The following is a 15,001-nucleotide window of genomic DNA, read 5'->3' on the forward strand; positions in this document are numbered from 1 at the left end:
ACCATTTGCCTTCTTTACTGCCTGCTGTACCTGCGTGATTACTTTCAATGACTGATGCACGAGGACACCAAAGTTGTGTTGAGTATCCACCTCTCTCAATTTACACCCATTCAAATAATAACCTGCCATTCTACTTTTGGTACCGAAGCGGATAACGTCACATTTATCCACATTATACTGCATCTGCCATGCATGTGCCCACTCACTCAGCCTGTCCAAATCCCACTGAAGCATCTCTGCATCCTCCTCATAGCTCATCCTCCCACCCAACTTTGTATAATGTGCAAATTTGGAGATAATACATTTAGTTCCTTTGTCCAAATCATTAATATATAATGTGAACAGTTGGGGTCCCAGCACAGATCCCTGCGGTACCCCACTAGTCGCTGCCTGCCAATCAGAAAAAGACTCAGCTATTCCAACTTTTTGCTTCCTGTCTGCTATCCATCTTTATCCATCTCAAGACACTACCCATAATCCCATGCGCTCCAACTTTACATATTAATATTCTGTGTGAGACCTTATCAAAAGCCTTCTGAAAGTCTAAATAAACCATATCCACCAGTTTTCCCTGATCAACTCTATTAGTTACATCTTGAAATAATTCTAGTAGATTTGTCAAGCATGACATTTCTGGAAAGAAGGATTTATCTTATATGGAAAGGTTGGACAGGTTTTGACTGTATCCATTGGAGTTTAGAAGAATGAGAGGTGATCTTATTACATACATAAGAACATAAAAACTAGAAGCAGTTCCTCGAGCCTGCAATGCTATTCAATACGATCATGGCTGATCTACTCTTGGCCTCAATTTCACCATCCTGCCTTTTCCCCATAACCTTCATCTCACTACTAATTAAAAATCTATCTACCTCCTCCTTAAATTTGTTTAGTGTTCTGACATCCACTGCACGCTAGGATAGAGAATTCCACAGATTCACGACCCTTTAAGTGAAGTAATTCCTCCTCATTTCTGTTTTAAATCTGCCACCCCTTAGCCTAAACCTATGGCCTCTCATTCTAGAATGCCAACAAGGGGAAACATCTGCTCTATATCAACCCTGTCAATCCCCCTTAGCATCTTACATACCTCAATTAGATCACCTCTCATTCTTCTGAACTCCAGCGGGTCTAGGCCTAAGATGCTCAATCTCTCTTCATAAGACAAGTCCTTCATCCCTGGAATCTAGTGCACCTTCTCTGAACTGCCTCTAATGCATTTACGTTCTGCCTCAAGTAAGGGGACCAAAACTGTGCACAATGCTCCAGATGCGGTCTCACCAATGCCCTATACAATTGCCATGATGTGGAGATGCCGGCGTTGGACTGGGAGTGAGCACAGTAAGAAGTCTTACAACACCAGTTTTAAGTCCAACAGGTTAGTCTACTTCATACGCTGCAGGAAAGAATGTCCTGAGGCGTGGCACATTGGCGAGACCATGCAGACGCTGCGACAACGGATGAACGGACATTGCGCGACAATCGCCAGGCAAGAATGTTCCCTTCCAGTCGGGAAACGCTTCAGCAGTCAAGGGCATTCAGCCTCTGATCTTTGGGTAAGTGTTCTCCAAGGCAGCCTTCAGGACGTGCGACAACGCAGAATCGCCGAGCAGAAACATGAGTGTGGCCTCAACCGGGACCTTGGATTCATGTCGCATTACATTCACCCCCCACCATCAGGCCTGGGCTTGCGAAATACTACCAACTGTCCTGGTTTGAGACAATTCACACCTCATTAACCTGGGATTACCCCGCTCTCTGGATCTGTAAAGACTTAATTACCTGCAAATTCTCAGATTCAAAGTATCGTCTTGCATCTTTGACTTTGTCTATATAAATGTTTCTGGAACCTACCTCTTCATTCACCTGAGGAAGGAGCAGTGCTCCGAAAGCTAGTGATTTGAAACAAGCCTGTTGGATTTTGACCTGTTGTTGTAAGACTTTTACTATACAATTGCAACAGCGCTTCCCTATTTTTATACTCCTACCATTAGCAATGAATGTCAAAATTCCATTTGCCTCCCTTATTACCTGCTGTACCTGCATACTAGTTTTATGTGATTTGTGCACGAGGACACCCAGACCCCTCTGCACAGAAGCATTTTGAAGTTACTCTTTATTTGGATAAAAGTTGCTTTTTTATGTGAGAAAAGTGCTGTTACAGAGGGGAAGGCAGGTAGGGGGTTTGGGTCTTCCGAACCTGATGTACTACTACTGGGTGGCGAATGTGGAGAAGGTGCGGAGCTGGGTCAGATGGGTTGATTCCCAGTGGGTCAGAATGGAGGAGAGTTTGTGCAGGAGGTCGGCATTAAAAGCACTAGCAACAGTGCCGCTCCCGATAGCCCTGGGGAAATACTCAGGGAGTCCGGTAATAATAGCTTCATTGAGAATTTGGAGGCAGTTTCGCCAACACTTTGGGTTGGGGGCAGGGTCAAGGGAAATGTCTATTCGGGGGAACCACAGATTTGAGCCAGGGAGGTGGGATGGAAATCTTCGGAAATGGGAGGAGAAAGGGATTAAGACACTGAAAGATTTGTTTCTTAGGGGTCGGTTTGCAGGATTGAAGGAGCTGGAAGCGAAGTATGGGCTGGAGCAGAGGGAAATGTTTAGATACATGCAGGTTCGAGATTTTGCCAGAAAGGAGATACAGAGCTTCCCGATGGAGCCAGCCTCCACATTGCTGGAAGAGGTGCTGACGACAGGGGGACTGGAGAAGAGGGTAGTGTCAGCGTTTTACGGGGCTATTCTGGAAGAGGAGAAAGCACCATTGGAAGGGATCAAAGCAAAGTGGGAGGAAGAGTTGGGAGAGGATATGGAGGAGGAGTTCTGGTGTGAGGTGCTCCGGAGAGTGAATGCCTCCACCTCGTGCGGGAGGTTGGGTCTGATACAGCTGAAGGTGGTATACAGAGCACACCTCACGAGGGCGAGGATGAGCCGATTCTTTGAAGGAGTAGAAGATGTGTGTGAATGTTGCGGGGGGGGGGGGGGGGGGGGGGGGGGCGCTAATCACGTTCATATGCTTTGGTCGTGTCCAAAGCTAGAGGATTACTGGAAGGAGGTTTTTAGGGTAATCTCTAAAGTGGTGCACGTGAAACTGCTCGGGCCCTCGGGAGGCCATATTCGGGTGTCGGACCAGCCAGGGTTGGAAACGGGTGCGGAGGCAGATGTTGTAGCCTTCACCTCGTTGATCGCCCAAAGGCGGATCCTGATAGGTTGGAGAGTAACCTCTCCACCCTGTGTCCTGGCGTGGCGGGGGACCTGTTGGAATTCTTGACTCTTGAGAAGGTTAAGTTTGAACTGAGGGGAACGATGGAGGGGTCCTACAATTCCTGGGCATTATTCATTATGCACTTTCAAGAATTGGATAACATCGAACATTAGTTGGGGCGGGTGGGTGGGAGGGTTGGGGGGAGGGGGGTTGTGTGTTAAAGGCGACTATGGGTGATCCCTAATTCCTTTTTGTCATTTGATTGTGTGAACATGCGGGCTAATGTTTGGAGTTTGGTGGGAGGATGAGATCGTTGTTATTGATATGGGGATTGACATATTTGTTACTGATTATTGTTTATTGTAGGTGGGTGTAAATTTGGATGAAAATGTGAAAAAGGAGAATAAAAATATATATATTTTTTTTAAAGTTGCTTTTTTATTCTTCCAACCAAAATGGATACCTTTACACTTATCCATGTTAAGTTTACCTCACCCCTTGAATTCAACTCTTTTGTCCATGTTTGGACCAAGTTTGTAAAGAGGTTAGGAGCTGAGTGACCCTGACAAAACCCAAACTGAGCATCAGTAAGCAGATTATTGCTGTCTAAGTGCCACTTGATAGCACTGCCAGCGACACCTTTGCTGATGATCGAGAGTACACTAATTCGCTGGTAACTGGCCAGGTCGGATTTTTCCTGTTTTTTGAGGACAGATACTGCACTGGTAGAGGCTCTATGCACATTATCCATTGTTCTAACCTTCAATGAGCTGAATTAGCAGACCTGTGTGACACAAGTGTCAAAGTCTTAGAGTCCTCAGCTTTTATAACCTTGTAAATGTAAAGGAAAATGAAAATCGATATGACACTTCTGAATAAACCAATGCAAACAATACCCCGTGATCAGCTGAACAGCATTACATTCAGTCCAGTTTTAGAAAAACAGGGATGGTAGTGAGTTTAGCTGTACTCTGTACCATATTCCGAAGGATTGACAGAAAGATTGACAGAGATCAACAGCACCTATATTCACTCAGACACCCATTCATTTCACAAACTCCATGGCACTGTGCAATTAGACTCATGCAGTGCATTATCATTAATTTATCTGCAATTATAAACAATGATTTCATCAGTATCAATGTAGAATTCAGTCTTAGAACATAGAACATACAGTGCATTCGGCCCATCGAGTCTGCACCGACCCACTTAAGCCCTCACTTCCACCCTATCCCCATAACCCAATACCCACTCCTAGCCTTTTTGGTCATTAAGAGCAATTTATCATGGACAATCCACCTAACCTGCACGTCTTTGGACTGCGGGAGGAAACCGGAGCTCCCGGCGGAAACCCATGCAGACACAGGGAGAACATGCAGACTCCGCACAGACAGTGACCCAGCGGGGAATCGAACCTGGGACCCTGGCGCTGTGAAGCCACAGTGCTATCCATTTGTGCTACTGTGCTGCCCAAAAGACAATATAACCTGGACTTGCTGCTGATCTTGTAATGATAACCATGTGAGCAATAGCGGAACTTAAACAGATACACAGGGTTAAATATTCACTCTCGAGTCACTCTCCAGTGAATCCCCAGGGAGGGGAGCCAATCTGGGGATGTTGTATTTTTGTCTTGCCAGATCTAGCTTTTGTTATCTGGGAATCCAGGTAGCCCATGATTGAGCCTCGCTTCATAAATTAAATTATCCTAGTCTGGTGAATGGGGTTAAATCTGACTTGCAGAAGTGGGATAACCTGTCCCTGTCCTTAACGGGGAGGGGTCAGATTATTATAATGAATGTCCTCCCGACATTTTTCCTCCCTGTTTTTCTCCCTAAATCATTCGTTGCCAGAGTCAACAAGGTGATGGCTTCCTTCTTTTGGGCGGGCAAGACCCCAAAGACCCCAAGGATTCGTAGGATGTTTCTTCAGAGAGTGAGACAGTTGGGTGGCTTAGCTTTACCTAATTTGTTATTTTGTAACTGGGCAGCTAATATTGACAAAGTGTTAGGGTGGCTCAAGGATCCAAGTTCCATATGGGGGCAGATGGCGCCAGATTCTTGTAATGGTCCTAGTTTGGGGACCTTGGTAACTGCCTGACTTCCATTTTCCCTTGCAAATTTTACCTCGAGTCCAGTAGTGTTGTCCACACTGAGGATTTGAACCCTAACCCTAACCCTAAGACAACATTTTTAGCTCGGCTCCATGTCCTTGTTAGCCCCTATTTGTAAGAATCATCTCATTGTGCCAGCGGGTTTAGACTCGAAGTTCAGGTCATGGGGGAAGAGGGGTGCTGGAGAGGTTTGGGCACGTGTTTGACCCATTTGTGGGGGGTAGGTTTGTTGGTTTTGAGGAGCTGTTGGACAAATTCCAACTCCCGAAGACTAATTTTTTATGGTATTTCCAGGTTCACGATTCCTTGCGTAAGGAGACCTCTTCATTTCCCTTGACACCTTCACTCTCCCTAGGATCCTATCTTTGGCCGAGTTGGGTGAGGGGAAAATTTTGGACATCTATGGCCATATCCAGTCAGCGGAGCAAGCTCCTTTGGATGAAGAGGAAGTGGGAGGGTGAGCTGGGTCTGGTTTTTGGTAGAGGGGGCGGGTGTGGAGTGAGGCTCTTCACGGGTCAATTATGTAAATAGTAACATTATGGTGGGGCAGGCAATAAACAAAGAAATAACAGATGCATGTAGAAATGGCACAGCAGTTATCATGGGGGATTTTAATCTACATGTTGATTGGTTTAACCAGGTCGGTCAAGGCAGCCTTGAGGAGGAGTTTATAGAATGTATCCGCGATAGTTTCCTCGAACAGTATGTAATGGAACCTACGAGGGAACAAGCGGTCCTAGATCTGGTCCTGTGTAATGAGACAGGATTGATTCAGGATCTCATAGTTAGGGATCCTCTCGGAAGGAGCGATCACAATATGGTGGAATTTAAAATACAGATGGAGGGTGAGAAGGTAAAATCAAGCACGAGTGTTTTGTGCTTAAACAAAGGAGATTACAATGGGATGAGAGAAGAACTAGCTAAGGTAGACTGGCAGCAAAGACTTTATGGTGAAACAGTTGAGGAACAGTGGAGAACCTTCCAAGTGATTTTTCACAGTGCCCAGCAAAGGTTTATACCAACAAAAAGGAAGGACGGTAAAAAGAGGGAAAATCGACCATGGATATCTAAGGAAATAAGGGAGAGTATCAAATTGAAGGAAAAAACATACAAAGTAGCAAAGATCAGTGGGAGACTAGAGGACTGGGAAATCTTTAGGGGGCAACAGAAAGCTGCTAAAAAAGCTATAAAGAAGAGTAAGATAGATTATGAGAGTAAACTTGCTCAGAATATAATAACAGATAGTAAAAGTTTCTACAAATACATAAAACAAAAAAGAGTGGCTAAGGTAAATATTGGTCCTTTAGAGGATGAGAAGGGAGATTTAATAATGGGAGATGAGGAAATTGCTGAGGAACTGAACAGGTTTTTTGGGTCGGTCTTCACAGTGGAAGACACAAATAACATGCCAGTGACTGATGGAAATGAGACTATGACAGGTGAGGACCTTGAGAGGATTGATATCACCAAGGAGGTAGTGATGGGCAAGCTAATGGGGCTAAAGGTAGACAAGTCTCCTGGCCCTGATGGAATGCATCCCAGAGTGCTAAAAGAGATGGCTAGGGAAATTGCAAATGCACTAGTGATAATTTACCAAAATTCACTAGACTCTGGGGTGGTCCCGGCGGATTGGAAATTAGCAAACGTGACACCACTGTTTAAAAAAGGAGGTAGGCAGAAAGTGGGTAATTATAGGCCAGTGAGCTTAACTTCGGTAGTAGGGAAGATGCTGGAATCTGTCATCAAGGATGAAATAGCGAGGCATCTGGATGGAAATTGTCCCATTGGACAGACGCAGCATGGGTTCATAAAGGGCAGGTCGTGCCTAACTTATTCAGTGGAATTTTTTGAGGACATTAACAGTGCGGTAGATAACGGGGAGCCAATGGATATGGTATATCTGGATTTCCAGAAAGCCTTTGACAAGGTGCCACACAAAAGGTTGTTGCATAAGATAAAGATGCATGGCATTAAGGGGAAAGTAGTAGCATGGATCGAGGATTGGTTAATTAATAGAAAGCAAAGAGTGGGGATTAACGGGTGTTTCTCTGGTTGGCAATCAGTAGCTAGTGGTGTCCCTCAGGGATCAGTGTTGGGCCCACAACTGTTCACAATTTACATAGATGATTTGGAGTTGGGGACCAAGGGCAATGTGTCCAAGTTTGCAGACGACACTAAGATAAGTGGTAAAGCAAAAAGTGCAGAGGATACTGGAAGTCTGCAGAGGGATTTGGATAGGCTAAGTGAATGGGCTAGGGTCTGGCAGATGGAATACAATGTTGACAAATGTGAGGTTATCCATTTTGGTAGGAATAACAGCAAAAGGGATTATTATTTAAATGATAAAATATTAAAACATGCTCTGTGCAGAGAGACCTGGGTGTGCTAGTGCATGAGTCGCAGAAAGTTGGTTTTCAGGTGCAACAGGTGATTAAGAAGGCAAATGGAATTTTGTCCTTCATTGCTAGAGGGATGGAGTTTAAGACTAGGCGGGTTCTGCTGCAATTGTATGAGGTGTTAGTGAGGCCACACCTGGAGTATTGTGTTCAGTTTTGGTCTCCTTACTTGAGAAAGGACGTACTGGCACTGGAGGGTGTGCAGAGGAGATTCACTAGGGTAATCCCAGAGCTGAAGGGGTTGGATTATGAGGAGAGGTTGAGTAGACTGGGACTGTACTCGTTGGAATTTAGAAGGATGAGGGGGGATCTTATAGAAACATATAAGATTATGAAGGGAATAGATAGGATAGATGCGGGCAGTTTGTTTCCACTGGCGGGTAAAAGCAGAACTAGGGGGCATAGCCTCAAAATAAGGGGAAGTAGATTTAGGACTGAGTTTAGGAGGAACTTCTTCACCCAAAGGGTTGTGAATCTATGGAATTCCTTGCCCAGTGAAGCAGTAGAGGCTCCTTCATTAAATGTTTTTAAGATAAAGATAGATAGTTTTTTGAAGAATAAAGGGATTAAGGGTTATGGTGTTCGGGCCGGAAAATGGAGCTGAGTCCACAAAAGATCAACCATGATCTCATTGAATGGTGGAGCAGGCTCGAGGGGCCAGATGGCCTACTCCTGCTCCTAGTTCTTATGTTCTTATGTTCTTATTTCAACCTCCTGTGCTAGTTTCAGCTTGATTCAGATCAAGGTGGTGCACAGGGCTCATCTGGCCAAGAAGAAGATGAGTGTTTTTTTCTCGAGGTGGAGGATAGGTGTGAACATTGTTCTCGGGGGCTGGCGAATCATACCCATATGTTCTGGTTGTGTCCTAAATTTGCAAGCTTCTCGGTCTCTTTCTTCAGCACCATGTCAGGGATTCTTGATATCCAGTTGGAGCCTTGTCTGCTGAGGGCCATTTTCGGGGTTTTAGACTCACTGGTGGTGAAGAAGGTGGTAAAGGCGGATGTCCTTGCCTTTGCTGGGGGGGGGGGGGGGGGGGTGGGGGGGGAAGATTGCCTACTCCATCCAATGACTCAGCCTGGTTGGGTGACCTAATAGAGTTCCTATATCTAGAGAAGGTCAAATACACCATTAGAAGATCAGTAGATGGGCTTTACTCTCAAGGGCTGTAACGTGCCTGATCAGGAGATGAGATGCCGCTCCTCCAGCTTACGCTGGGCTTTGCTAGAGCACTGCAGCAGGCCAAGGATGAGCATATGGGCATGAGGGCAAGTGCTGAGTTAAAATGGCAAGCAACAGGGATGTTCTCACTGTGATTGACAGGGCACTCAACCAGGTTTAGCCCATTCCCACACCTCTGTCCTCACCCCTTCCCACCCTCCCTGAATAGGATTCCCCTTGTTCTCACGTTCCACCCCACCAGTCTCTGCACTCAAACGATCATCTTCTGCCATTTCCGCCAACTCCAACATGATGCCACCACGAAACACATCTTCCCCTCACCATCAAACCCTCCTGCCCCTTCCCCCCGCATCAACATTCTGCGGGGACCATTCCTTCCATTACACCTGTCCCACTCCTCCATTATGCCCAACACCCCATCCTCTTTCTATGGGACCTTCCCTTGGGAATCACAGAAGGTGCAACACCTGCCCCGTTACCTCCACCCTCATCACTATTCAAGCGCACTTGCACTGCCTTCAGTTTGGTTTATTGTATTCGCCAAAGTGGCCTCCTCGACTTTGGGGAGACTAAATGCAGACTGGGTGACCATTCTGCAGAGCACCTTTACTCAGTCAGCAAGCATGATCCCAAATCTCCTGTTGCTTGTGATTTCAACACAGCATTTTTCTCTCATGTCCACATGTCCATCCTTGGTCTATGATGGAATAAAATTGCCAGGTGATGGTTAGAGTGTGAAATCTACTCTCCCCTGCAAATGACATGTAATTCAAACACTTTGACATTTTGTAAGACGTAGGTAGACATGTACGTTCTTAGAAGGTGTGGCTCACTCTTTTTAGGTTGCCAGGCCTTTTCTGACATTGATTATCTTGACGATCTCCTTCCACTGGCCCTAGGCAAGTATCTTTGGGATCCTCTGTGTCTCTATCTCAATTCAGGACGGATCCTCTTAACTTCCTGAATCACAATCCATAAAGCAGAGAGGGGATCTTCAGAGCATGCCCTTTTGTCATTGTTAGAGGCGAATGTTGTTACATACTGCAATTTTAAATGATGCACTTTAAATGGACTTTAGATGGCTTTTTAAAATGTTAATGATTTAAAAAATCTGTAGCACCACTCAGTTACAAAAACAAAATAGTGCAAATGCTGGCACTCTGAAATTAGAAAGGGATCCAATGAAAGACCAAGACTTTTGCATTGCTCTGATGGGCACACACCCGACCTGGAAGTATGTGAAATCACGAGAGAAGACATGGAACACATGTCCCAACATCATTGTGTGCACTCGTGCCATATTTCAGTCAGTGGACGCACGTGGAGCTGGTGGTGTACATGCCCACAATTAAGCACCAAATTAGGTCCATTAAGGAGTCCATTAAAAGTGATTTCATGTGGCCCATCTACTCTTATGGTTGGCCGGTGGGCCAATTGACCAAGCGGCCTTTACGTAAGGTGTCTGAGGACTGAGTTTTTCTAAGTTCTGTTGTCAGGTGTTTGAATGTGCTGCCTCAACAGTTTTCTGCATTTATTCATCACATTTAATTTGTAGAGGTCCGCAGCTCCTTGAGACAGCTCCACAGCAGCTGTCCACCTTGAGGGAATCCTAAAAAGCTACAGTCTGCGGGCAGTCCTTTTTCATGGCGTCTGCCCTCTTCCCAACCTCCCTGGCTGCATTAAGCCTTCCTCAGTGTGCATTTGATGCTGGCTGCTTGTTAATTAGCCAGCCAGCCTGAAATCGTGTTCTGGCGACAATCCTGGCCGGAAGCACATTTCGCCTCACTTCTGGGCCCACCGAGTTCGCGCATCTAACGGATACAAAATCTAGGCCCAAAGAACTGAAGCAGTTTTCCATCTCTACGGATGCTGTCTGACCTGCCGAGTATTTCCAGCATTGCCTGTTCTCATAGCACCGCACTATTTTGTGATGCCGATTAACAAGCTCTTTGTCAGAGACACCCTCTGACACCTTCAGCTCAGTCGAGTAATGTAGAATCAGTTGCTCTGCAAAATTGAGGCAAGCTGAATTTGGGTGACCAGGAATCACAATTTGTCCTACTTTTACTTGGGGAGTTTTTCCCAGAATACAATCTCAGAATCTTGCAATCTTTGTAACTCTACAGATGTATCCCCACAGAAGGGGCTGGTTTAGCACACTGGGCTAAATCGCTGGCTTTTAAAGCAGACCAAGGCAGGCCAGCAGCACAGTTCAATTCCCGTACCAGCCTCCCCGAACAGGTGCCGGAATGTGGCGACTAGGGACTTTTCACAGTAACTTCATTGAAGCCTGCTCGTGGCAATAAGCGATTTTCATTTCATTTCATTTCAGATAGACAATACCAAGAACTGGAACAAACCAAAGTGCCACATGCAGAGTAAAGCTGAACCGTCTAATTAAATATTGTTTATGGAGCTTACATAAACTATCAAAAGCATGTTCAACAGATGTTGCAGCTTTCCACTTAACTATACGTATGCGGAACCCAAATCCTGTTTGTATAAAATGTAATTTAAAAAGAGTTAATTTAATGGCAAAGCAAAGAAAATCCTGATGGTCAGATATGACCCTGACCAAACAAGGGTTCCAAATGATAAAATTATTCTGAAAACATTGAAATTTGTATTTCAGGGTAGGATGCTGTGACAAACTATTCTAATATTTCATTCAGCACAGCATTGCTTCATGATAATACATTAAAAGTCTTTGGGGTGAATTTCCTCACTGATTTCAGTGGCTGGTATATAAAAGGAGCAAGATTTTTATCACTGGTGGCCAGGAGAAGGATTTAGAATTCCTGCAGAAGGAGGCCATTCGGTCCATCAAGTCCGCACCGACCCTCTGAAAGAGCACCCTACCTAGGCCCATTCCCCCACCCTATCCCCGTGACCCCACCTAACCTGCACACCATTGGACACTAAAGGGGCAATTTATCTTGGCCAATCCACCTAATCTTTGGGCAGTGGGAGGAAACAGGAACACCCAAGGGAAACCCACGCATAAACGGGGGGGAAGTGAAAACTCCACACAGGCACCCAAGACCAGAATTGAACGCAGGACCTTGGTGCTGTGAGGCAGCAGTGCTAACCACCATGCCACCGCATTTATACAAGAGTTTGTTGGGTTGGCTTATTTGCAAATCTATTGGAGTTTTGAATGGCATAAATCTGGTGTCAAATGGGTCCAGTTGGCTGGAGTGCATGGAAAATGGAGCACAGCCTTTAAAAGAGAACATCCATAAATATATTAGGAACTGGCTTGCTCTAGCCCAGTAAGGAAGAAGCAATGCTAAGATCATTCACTTAATTCTCAGAGAACTTCACTGCATTTCTCATTAATCCTTTACTCATATGACAGCAGGAATTAGTGGAACAAGCAACTTAACCCTGCAGCAGGGTTTGGTGCCCGGGATTAGAAGAAGAACAGATATCAAGAGCCTGAAAATGCCAAGGCCTAAAAAGCTAAGTCATTTGCCGGCAGATTGGAGGAGGAGAGGACCACTGCAAGAGCCCTCCTCCGATTCAGGACCTCAGGTCCTTCCTCGTCTCCATTGGAGACTGGACTATTGGGACCTGGGTTTAAATTCCATCATGGCAAATAGTAAAATTTGACTCCAATAAAAATCTGAAACGAAAAGTCGAATAATGACCATGAAACCATTGTCGATTGGTATAAAAACCCATCTGGTTTACTAATGTCCTTTAGGGAAATAAATCTGCCGCCCTGTGTGGCCTGCACGTGACTCCAGATCCACAGCAATGGGTCACATTGTTGTTAGTAACTTCAGAGATTTGTCTCAATGACAGTGAAGGAACAGCACTATAGTTCCAAGTGTGTTGTTTGGAGGGGAACTTCTGGGCTGTGGTGTCCATTGGCGCCCTCTGCTCTTGTTCTTCTAGTTGGTAAGGTTCTCAGATTTGGTAGTTGTTGTTGAAGGTGAGTTACTTAGTAGATCCTGCAACTGTGTACTCTGGTAGCCACAGTGTTTATGTAGCTGTTAGGTTTCTAGTCAATGGTAAACCCCCCCCCCAAGGATGTTGGCCATTGTAATGCTGTCGAACATCAAGATGAAATGGGTAGATTTTCTCTTGTTGGAGACGGGCATTGCCTGGTACTTGTGTGATGCAAATGTCACTTGCCAGTTAGCAACCCAAACCTGATAGTTACCAAATCTTGCTGCAGGTAGACACAGGCAGCTTCAGTAGAACACTATACTATCATCGGTGAACATCCCTACTTTAGATCTTATGTTGGAGGGAATGTCATCGCTGAAGCAGCTGAAAATTGTTGGGTCTAGGACACTACCCTGAGGAATTCCTACAGCAATGTTTGGTCCCCAATAACCATCTTTTTTGTGCTGAATATGATTCCAAATTGTGGAGAGTTATCCCCCAAATTCCTATTGACTTCAATTTTGCTGGGGCTTCTCGATTCCACATTTGGGTCAAAAGTTACTTTGGTGTCAAGTGCCCTCTTGAATTCAACTCTTTTGTCCATGTTTGGACCAAGGCTGTAATGAGGTCAGGAGCTGACTGGCCCTGGTAGAACCTAAACTGAGCATTATTAAGCAGGTTATGCGAAAGTGTTGCTTGGTTGCATGGTCATCAACACCTTCTATCACTTTGCTGAGGATTAATACTAGATTGATTGGACCGTAATTGACAAGATTAGGTTTTTCCTTCTTTTTGTGGACAGGGCATGCCTTGGCAATTTTCTGCAGTGTTGGGTTGATGACAGTCCTGTAACTATACTGGATCAACATAGCAAGAGGTTTGGCTTGTTCTGGAGCCTTCAGTACAGTATCGGGATATACCAAGGCCTATCGCATTTGCTATATCAATGCATTCAGCCATTTTTAGATATCACCTAGAGTGAATCAAATCGCTGAAATCTGGCTAATATAATGCTGGGGGCCTCAAGAGAAGGCCAAGGTGGATCATCCACTTGGCATGATTGGTTGAAGATGGTCACAAATGTATCAGTTTTGCCTTTTACAGCGATGTGCTGAGCTATGGAGCCTCCTCCTCCAGTTAAGTGTTTAATTATCCACCACCATTCACAACTGGATGTGGCAGGACTGCAGAGTTTAATCTCATCTTTGGTTATTGGATCACTTAGCTCCGTCTAACACATGCTGCATCTGCTATTTAGCACGTATAGTCCTGCATTGTTGCTTCACCAGTTGGCACCTCATTTAATTGAACCAGAGTTGGTCTCCAGCTCAGTGGTAATGGCAAAGTGAGTGACATGCCAGGCCATGAGACTGCAGACTGTGGTGGAATGGAATTCTGCTGCTGCTGATAGCCCATAGATGCCCATTTTTAAGCTGTTAGATCTGTTCTGACTCTATTCCATTCAGTACAGTGGTAGTGCTGCATAACAGAATGAAGTGTGTCCTCAGTGTGAAAATGGGATTTTATCACTGCAAGAACTGCGTGGTGGCCTCTCCTACCAGCACTATCATGGACAATAAATTGGTAAGTGTTAGATAGAATCATAGAATCATAGAAGTTTACAGCATGGAAACAGGCCCTTCGGCCCAACCAGTCCATGCCGCCCAGTTTTTACCATTAAGCTAGTCCCAGTTGCCCGCACTTGACCCATAACCCTCTATACCCATCTTACCCATGTAGCTATCTAAATGCTTTTTAAAAGACACAATTGTACCCGCCTCTACTACTACCTCTGGCAGCCCATTCCAGACACTCACTACCCTCTGAGTGAAGAAATTGCCCCTCTGGGCCCTTCTGAATCTCTCCCCTCTCACCTTAAACCTATGCCCTCTAGTTTTAGACTCCCCTACCTTTGGGAAAAGATGTTGACTATCTACCTTATCTATGCCCCTCATTATTTTATAGGCCTCTATAAGATCACCCCTAAGCCTCCTACGCTCCAGGAAAAAAAGTCCCAGTCTATCCAGCCTCTCCTTATAACTCAAACCATCAAGTCCCGGCAACATCCTAGTAAATCTTTTCTGCACTCTTTCTAGTTTAATAATATCCTTTCTATAATAGGGTGACCAGAACTGCACACAGTATTCCAAGTGTGGCCGTACCAATGTCTTGTACAACTTCAACAAGACATCCCAACTCCTGTATTCAATG

This window comes from Scyliorhinus torazame, chromosome 8 (assembly GCF_047496885.1).
Source record: "Scyliorhinus torazame isolate Kashiwa2021f chromosome 8, sScyTor2.1, whole genome shotgun sequence".
Classification (NCBI taxonomy): Eukaryota; Metazoa; Chordata; class Chondrichthyes; order Carcharhiniformes; family Scyliorhinidae; genus Scyliorhinus; species Scyliorhinus torazame.